Raw genomic sequence first — 8,960 nt, 5'->3', positions numbered from 1 at the left:
TGCCTTGTGCAATGGTTTCATGGAGCTGGGTCTGTAGCCTCCTCCAGGAACTAACTGACTGGTCACATCTCTGGACTTTGAGCCATTTCATGCTGGTTGTGGGCCAGAGCTGTGAAAGCCCAGCTTGAGGTGGGTTCCCCAATAAGCAGAGGTGCTGCTTCAGTCCATTTGGGTGGCTGTGCAGAGCTGAGGGGGTGAAGCTACAGGGTGACCAGGCCTTTGGGAAAATGAGGTTGCCTGGGGTACACACAGATGCCTTGTGCGCTGTGCAAGCAACTCAGCAGCTCTTTGCTGGTGAGGGCTCCTAATTGCAAAAACCCAAGGAGCCTCATGCAAGATGCTTCTCTGAATTACACAGGACTGGCTGCAACCGGCACTAGTGTGGACCAGGGACACTACTCAATATGACCAGGTTGGGCTCTGTGCTGGATGACTCTTGTTTCATTTTAATTTAGTTAATTCATATATAATGTTGGTGTAGGGCTTGTGGGGCCCTTCACAGTAGGGCAACTTGGAAACTGGAATGGGAAGACCTGGTGGTTTGCAAGGTCAGGAGGGCCTGTGTAAGGAGGAGCTGAAGGGGAAGAGAACAGTGCCCCATGCACCATGAGACACAGATGGACATCAGACAACCAAAAGGAGGGAAATGTGGGAGGGAAATGACAAGAAGGGAGAGAGCCAATTTGCAGCACTGCTTTGTGGGACCCCCAACTCCTCTGGCTTATCTCCCAGTGGACCAGATCTGCTGGCATGGCAAGAAGCACCCCCTAAAAGGGGAGAGCTGAGTGCTGAGCTGGAGCCAGCCTTTCCTTCCTCCTGCTGTTTGATTTGGGCAGGCAGGATGGCTGCCCAGAAGCCTGCAGCAGCTGCCTGCCTGCTGTGGGGCAGTCTTTTTGTGAGATGAGGTCCTCCCAGATGCCAAACCTCTCTTCTCATGCATCACCCCCAATGCAGGAGCCTATTTCTCCTCCCACAGGCTGGGTGCACCCCAGTGACTGCTCAGCAGGGCTCAGCTCAACACAAGCCTTCACCAGCTTACTCCTGTTAGGTACAGGGCATCAGGGGACGACACGGGGCATGGACACACAGCAACAAACAGGACATTTAATGTTCAGTAAAACTGGTTGTGGTCATGATGGGGATTTAACACACATACTGTGCTCATTTGAAACACACACTTAGGTTTCTCCCCTCTCTGTTGCGAGCTGTCTATCTCTGAGCTCTCTACCTGTCTGATTGCTGCACTTTTGGAAGCGGCTGGGCTGGGCTAACAGCCCCGCTTGCCCCAGACAAGCAAGCTGTGTAGCCATGACCAGCCATGACCTTTAGTTCAGCTGCATTTGCAAAATAAATGCTGTATTTCCCTGGATCATGGCTGTGTTTCTTCCTACTGACAGATTGCTTTTTTTTTTTTTTTTTAAGCAATGATGTCATGGCCTTTACAGGCAGTTCAGCTGAAAAGACAGCAATCGCTCCCTTAGTGTCCACAGGGCAGAGGTCTGCAGGCATCTGGCACAGGCAGCCTGTGCCAGCGAGCTTTGCTCAGCAAAGACAGTGTTTGTAGAAGCCAGGGAACAGTCGCACACAGGGCAGCACCAACTGTGTTTTATAGCTGTGGAGCCCACAGGTCAGGCCTGCCTGGGTCAGTATTGCTGGGTTATTGCCCTTTGAAAATGTGGCTCCAAGTACAGGGTCTGACTGTGGTTGAGCCTCAGAAAAAGGGACGACACCAAACCAATAAACTGGCCGGTTTCCAGGAAGCTTCCCAGAACGTGCTTAAGCAGTTCCCGTGGTACCTCTGTCCTCTTCCCACAGAAAGACCTGTCCAATGAATGGAAATGAGTTTCCCTTTTCTTCAGGCTTCTTCTGCACTGAAAAATAAACCTTGCCACACTTCCAGCTCCTTCCCCATTTTATTTCTCAGCACAGGCTTTGGGAAGGCCCAGCAGAGAAATGGGGATGTAATTCCCCTAGGGCTGAGCAGGGCTCTGGGATGCCCACAGCAATGCCCTGAGATGCTGTGATGAACTTTCTGCTCTCACCGATCTGGTTGATGTGAAGCTTGAAATGAGCCGGCAACGTGCGCTCACAGCCCAGAAGGCCAATCGTGTCCTGGCTGCATCCAAAGAAGCGTGGCCAGCAGGTCGAGGGAGCTGATTCTGCCCCTCTATTCCTCCCTTGTGGCGCCTCATCTGGACTGTTGTGTCCAGTTCTCGAATCCTAAACATAAAAATGAGATGGAGCTGTTGGAATGGGTCCAGAGGAGGGCTACAAGGATTATCAGAGGGCTGGAGCACCTCCCATATGAGGGCAGGCTGAGAGAGTTGGGGTTGTTCAGCCTGGAGAAGGCTTCGAGGAGACCTTATAGAGACCTTCCAGCACCTGAAGGGGCTACAGGAAAGCTGGGGAGAGTCTGTTTACAAAGACTTGTGGTGATAGGGGTAGGGGCAATAGGTATAAACTGGAGAGGGGCAGGTTTAGGCTAGACATAAGGAGGAATTTCTTCACTATGAGAGTGGTGGCCCAGGTTGCCCAGGGAAGCTGTGGCTGCCCCATCCCTGGAGGGGTTCAAGGCCAGGCTGGATGGGCCTTGGGCAGCCTGACCTAGTGGGAGATGTCCCTGCCCATGGCAGGGGGGTTGGAACTAGATGACCTTTAAGGTCCCTTCCAACCCTAACTATCTCATGGTTCTCTAGTCCTTGGGCCTGGTTACGGTCCTGAAAAGCCTGTGCTGAGGGACAATGACACGGCCTGGAGCCCCTGGCTCCTCACAGCTCCTGCATTCTGCCGGGTCTCCACGGGAGGGCAGGCGGAGACGGAGTTTAAGCACAGGCCTCGAAACCAGAGACATCGCTCCGGGGAAAAAAAATGAAAAAAAAAATTGCAATAATAGAATCAAAGAATAGTTTGGTTTAAAAAGACCGGCAAGCCCACCCGTACCTGTCCACTGCTAAATCGTATCCCCAAGCACCCCATCTACCCGTCTTTAAAATACCTGTAGGGATTCAGCTCAACCACCTTCTCAGGCAGCGGTTCCAGTGCCTGATGATGCTTTCAGTGAAAAAATTTTTCCTGGTGATCTAAACTTGAGGCCGGTCCCTCTTTTCCTATCACTCGTTACTTGGGAGAAGAGACCAGCACCCACCTCTATACAGCCTCCTTTCAGGTAGTTGTAGACAGTGATAAAGTCTCCCCTCAGCCTCCTTTTTTCTGGGCTAAACAACCCAAGTTCCCTCAGCTGCCTCTCATAAGGCTTGTTCTCCAGCCCCTTCACCAGTTTTGTTTCCCTTAAGCAGCCCAACCTGGGATTTGGGACATCTGTTTCTCTTGGGGAAAATCTTACAGGTTTTGCAGGCAGAAGGCAGGTCCTTGCGTGCACCTCGTCCCCAGGGTCTGCTGATGTCAATCTGCTCTGGAGAATGGCCAGATGCTGCCCAAGGTGGCTGGGAGCAGCCCGAGAGCTGTTGCAATCCCACTGGCAGGATCCTGTGTCACTGAGATGCACTCTGCCTGTTTGTGGGGTTAGACCCAAGTGGCCACGGCCACCTGGAGCCTCCTGGCCTGGTCTTCGTGAGGGGTCAGTGTCACAGCCAGAGGGGAGGGAAGCCCCAGCTCTTGCTGTGGAGCTGGTGTTTGTAACAGAGTTATGTATTGAGAGAAAGCAAAGCCCTTTATTATTTGACTATTTCGTGTGCTCACCCATCTGTATCCATCATTTGTTGAGGCTCTGGAGCGAATCCAGAGAAGAGCAACGAAGCTGGTGAAGGGGCTGGAGAACAGGCCTTATGAGGAACGGCTGAGAGAGCTGGGGGTGTTTAGCCTGGAGAAGAGGAGGCTGAGGGGAGACCTCATTGCTCTCTACAACTCCCTGAAAGGAGGTTGTGGAGAGGAGGGAGCTGGGCTCTTCTCCCAAGTGACAGGGGACAGGACGAGAGGGAATGGCCTCAGGCTCCACCAGGGGAGGGTCAGGCTGAACATTAGGAAAAAATTTTTCATGGAAAGGGTCATTGGGCACTGGAACAGGCTGCCCAGGGAGGAGGTTGAGTCACCTTCCCTGGAGGGGTTTAAGGGACGGGTGGACGAGGTACTCAGGGGCGTGGTTTAGTAGTATTTAGTTTTTGATAGGAATGGTTTGACTCGATGATCTGATGGGTCTTTTCCAATCTGGTGATTCTATGATTCTATGATCATCGCTTGCCTTAGACTAGTAACTCCTTATGGCACAAGCCAGCATTGTTTGTACAACCCCTAACACAGACCCATCTATGGCTCCTAGTAATCACCACACTAGTACAAGTAAACACGCTGGTACTGCACTTAGCTCAACCTGCTCGCCTTTGTTTCTGCACATCTTCGTGCTGGTCTTACCCTTGTCTGACTTCAAGGGGTGTGCTTTCCACCTTATGGGTGCTCTGGCAGCATCCCTAGGAGGCTGAGACTGGAAATGAATCTCTGGTAGCAGCAGCAATGGAAATCCTGAACACAACTTGGGCTCTTAGACAGAGACGTCAGAAAAATTAGGTAGCAGGATCACTGCCCTGTGAACCTCCACAACCTGACTCTCCTCCCACTTTACTACCAGTAGCAGAAATGGCAGAGAACTGTAATTAATGGAGAGTCCAAGTTTGGATTTCTGCCCAAGTTTTACTATAGAAACAACATTTTACCCAGAAACCTCTCAGAGCTGTTAGAGATTCATGTACAATCCTAACACTGCCATCCATCCCAGGAACACACAGTACCCGTCGATGGGAGTTTCTCTCCCTTGTATCTCTCTATCTATATTTCATAGGGCAGCATCACCCCTTCTCAACCAGGAACCTGCTCTATTAGGTTTAAAGCAAGCTACTAGAGCTGAGTTGACTTCCTCACGGGGGCTGCCTGTCCAGAGCCAGGGTGAAGTATTTCATGGCCCTGGCTCCCAGATCATATCTTGGCCCTACCAGGCTGAGTGCTAGAATATAAGAAAAAAGAGGGGGGTTCCCTGCTGGCAAAGTAGAGATACATGGCAAACTGTCCCACTCATGAAAGCAGAGCTGAGGGAGTCTGGAGAGCATTTTGTAAGAAATAGCCAAGGGGGTGAGGTGCAATGAAAGCAGTCTTGCAGCCATGGTGACAGCAGAGGGCACGCTTCGCTGGTACAACGCTGAGCGTACAGCAGCTTGCAGCCTGTGTGCACAGTTCTGGGCATTGCTTGGCTGCTCTGGGTCTGTGGAGCAAGCTGGAAATGTGGGGGTAAGGAAGCAGTTACAGGAATTCAATGCAATTCAATCATCTGCAAAGCCACATGCCCTGCAGCGCTGCGGCAGAAAGAAAGGAACGGAATCGCCTTCTCCACAGCTGAGCAGATGATGGATTTATCTGGATGGGGAATGAGTGTAAAAAAATTCGGAGCACATTGATCCCATAAAGGAGCTGGGGGAGGGGGAACTGGTAAATCAATCTGCAACTTATTCAGTGTTCCACGCCTGTGCAAGAGTCATAAGGCCATCTAGAGGTCTGTCCTTACCCCTTCCCAAAGGGTCCTCTGTAGAAGAGAGTCTGAAGAAGTATGGGTGAGATAGACTCCCTTTCTCCACCCCCTCATTGATGGTTCCTTCAGGTCAGTACAAGATGGTTTTCTGAAACAAAGCACGTTTTCCTCTTCATGTAAAAGCTTTGTTTTTCTTTTAGATTTTCCTTGAAATGAAATGTTGAAACTCTCCAGGTGGAGAATATCAGAGTGAATCCCCCCCATACTACCAGAGATCGCCAAGAACTTTGGTCCATTCAGCTTTTTATCCATCAACAAGGTTCAGACCTAATGGGAACTTAGTTTCTACTTTAAATTGGCTGAGGTGTTTCTAGGGGAGCATTCCCACAAAAGGCCTGGCTCTGGTCCTGCCTCCACCCATCTCACAAGCTTGGTCAAATCCCAAGAGAGAAAAACCAGCCAAGGTGGACATCACAGCCTTTCTGAAGCTACTCTGGCTCAAGATGGCTTCATCTCCTTATGGGGTGCAGGACCATAAAAGAGCATAAAAAGCAGACATCCTTGCTTTCCTCAGGTAAGTATGTGAAATTTAGTGGGAAAAATCCAGCCCATTTCCTTGCAGCAATATTTCTTCTGTTGCTAGAGGACAACACTATAATTTCTCCAGCCTCTCCCAGGCAGAGGAGGGGAGAAGGGGACAGCCACTTAGCTCCAATGGTGCACAGAGAGGTGGAATCAGAGCTAACTTGGTCATCTAAAACTTGGCCTATGTGGCTGGAAGAGCCATCGAAGCCAGAGATCCCCAATGTGCCTGAGGGTCTGTTCTTGCCTGGAACTAGATTGCAGGGAGCACATGTCCAGCTGCAGCAACATTGCTTCTAGCCCAAAGCCCTTTTGGGCATTATTGCTCTGCAGCAGAATGCTCTGCACGGCCAGATAGCGAGGGAGGGTTGGCAGAACAAGGTAGGGGTAGATAGATTTTAAAATGAAAAGCAAAGAGTGGATGAAGACAGGGGCTAGCAATGAAGGGCTTTGGGCTGAAAGTCTTTAGTAGGGCTGAACTCATGCACACAGAGGTGCTGCAGATAGCTGGAGAAGAGTGGAATGCTGAGCAGTCTGAGCAGGACATCAAGAATGGCCTCTCAAAATCTCTTAAAGACTCAAGTCTGATATCTTTTCCCATTTTATGCCAGCATGACCCTATCAGCTTCCCCAAAGCAGCCCTGGTGGCCCACACAGAGCCCACCTATCTCAAATTGTGCTCCATACCTCTGCAAAATCTCATTAAATATGTCTGAGTCTTTCTGGCCCTACACAGAGTTGGCAGGAAGGAAGAAAGAGGGGGAACTCATTAAGAAGGTTGTTCCTGCACTGTGCCAAATCCTACCACTCCCATCCCCACACTGGTATACAGATGGGTCCTAACAATGCCAAAACGTAGCACAGTTTTCCATCCCATGCAGCAGTCCAAGGCTGCCCTCCAGCCCATTACTATTCCCTGGGAAATACAGACGCTGAACTGAACCCTGCAGCACATTGGTGCAGATCCACAGCTGTGGCAGCTCGGGGAGCTGTTAGCCATTCCTACCCACCCAGGAGTGACAGGGGTTCCTGGTAATCCCTTCCCTTCAGGGTGACAAGCTCACCTGCAAAAGGATGACAAGTTGGACAGTTGTCTGCTGTGTGAATTGGCAGGGGACATTAGGTAACAGCTTCCAGTAGGCACAAGTGTGTGGGAGTCTGAAATAATCCACTGCTGCCGCCCATTTCTATCTTTGTTCCTCCTTGATACAGCACCCAAGCAGCCTGCTCTGTCCTGAACTGCGGGAGTTGGGACAAACTGCTGGAAAGTGGGGGCCCTTTCCAAAGCTGCTCCAGGCTGGCACAGTTGTGTGGCACAGCTGAGTTGTAGTGTGGCACACCTGAGTTGTGCTGTGCCAAGGATGAGAGCCTAGGGGCTACAAAAGCAGTCTGTTCCCAGTGCAAAAGAACCAAGAGAGCCCAGCTTGCTGCTGCTGGCACAGCTGGAAGAAGTGGGGAAATTACTGTTGCTGGGAGAAATCATCCCTAGGAAATCACTCTTGAAGGCAGGCAAGAATGCCAGGATATGGCCCTGGCATCTGCTGCCTTGGCCATTTGCCATGCTCAGGACTGGCTGTGCTTCTTTGACTGCAAGAGGAGAAAGGTGCTGGTCCAGCCGACAGCATGGGAGCATTGAGGAGAGAGAAACTCTGGGAGCCATGTCTCTTGAGCCAATTTGCTCTTTTGGGGCCCAAATCACTTTTGTTGGCTTTGCCAGGAGGCTGTGTCCTGTGCCTGTGTGAATCAGAGCAGGGACTGACTCCTCTCTACCAGTTCCCCCAGAGCAACACCAATGCTAGAAGACAGACAGGGAACCAGGAACACAGGGCTTGGCCTCATTCAGGTCAAGAAGCTGGCAAAATGCTAGCTGTAAAAGTAGAAAGTCAATCCAACCCACAGGGTCTCCTGGGCTAAAATTAAATCATCTTCTTGCATGGATGTCATTCATTTTGTACTATGATTTGGGGAGAACACAGAGGAGGAAGGCTGTGTGCGGCTGCAGATGTCTGCACAAAGGAAAGGAGGCATCATCCAGGGAGCACAGTCTGAGCTCAGCCCAGATGTCTGCCTAGTCTGGAACCAGTGACCAGCACATATTCCTCTTGCTGTTACTGTAAAGCAGAGCAGCAAAACCATGGTTCATACTCTGTGCTTCCAGGTCAGCCTCAGCAAACCCAGCCAGTAGCACTAGCAGCACCAGAAGCACCAGGATCGCAGTGTGTGTGTGTGTGTGTAAATAATTCAACATGAAATAAAATGTCCTTTTGGAGATTTCTGCACGCCTTTGTGCAGTACTTGGGTCCTTGTCCCCACAAGCCTCTGTCTTCCCTCAGCTGGAAACTGAGATGGGAGAGAGCTGCCAATACCCCTTTTCTGGGTGGCAGCAGAGCCCCTTCCTTGCACATCCTTTTCTGCTTTGGTCATCCAGGAGACAGTTGAAGAGGCCCATCTTTTGGGGGGGCAGCAGCTTGCAGCAGCTTTGCCAGCGTGGCCATCAGCCGGCTCACAGGAACAGCTCAGAAGAGGGGGGGAGACCAACCAGCCACAGGGGACCAGCAGGTCCAGTGACCCTGGGATGGAGACAGGGATCCCTGCAGGGTCAGCCGGGGACCCACACACCCCAACGTAGGCACGGATTTCTCACTGCTTCCCCGGGGCTGCAGAGCTATCGCAGAGCCAGGATGCTCTCCGGGTGCCAGCGGAGCTGCCCCGATGGCCAGGGGAGCTGGGGGGTGGGGGGTGGTGTATGGGCAAGGGTCAGTGGCAGAGACCCCCTCAAGGTCTGAGAGGGCAGAAAGGACCCTCGAGGGCAGCTCAGCATCCCCTACTCCATGATGGAGCCGAGGGCAAATCCATCCTTAAGGAGATCTTTCCCAGCTCCCTGGACGCCGCCGCTCGTTTCTCA

At 51.5% G+C, this 8,960-nt stretch overlaps 2 protein-coding genes across 2 annotated transcripts in view; one reads left to right on the top strand and one right to left on the bottom strand.

The window, feature by feature from the left end:
• Positions 1–8,960, bottom strand: part of LPP (LIM domain containing preferred translocation partner in lipoma) — a 741,798-nt gene that overhangs the window by 516,954 nt on the left and 215,884 nt on the right. The window lies entirely within an intron of this gene.
• The window catches only part of PCYT1A (phosphate cytidylyltransferase 1A, choline), a 272,566-nt gene that overhangs the window by 94,200 nt on the left and 169,406 nt on the right, over positions 1–8,960 (top strand). The window lies entirely within an intron of this gene.

This window comes from Phaenicophaeus curvirostris, chromosome 10 (genome assembly GCF_032191515.1).
Source record: "Phaenicophaeus curvirostris isolate KB17595 chromosome 10, BPBGC_Pcur_1.0, whole genome shotgun sequence".
NCBI classification, from domain to species: Eukaryota; Metazoa; Chordata; class Aves; order Cuculiformes; family Cuculidae; genus Phaenicophaeus; species Phaenicophaeus curvirostris.
The sequence above is the reverse complement of the archived record's forward strand: the minus strand, read 5'-3'. Positions and strand labels throughout refer to the sequence as shown.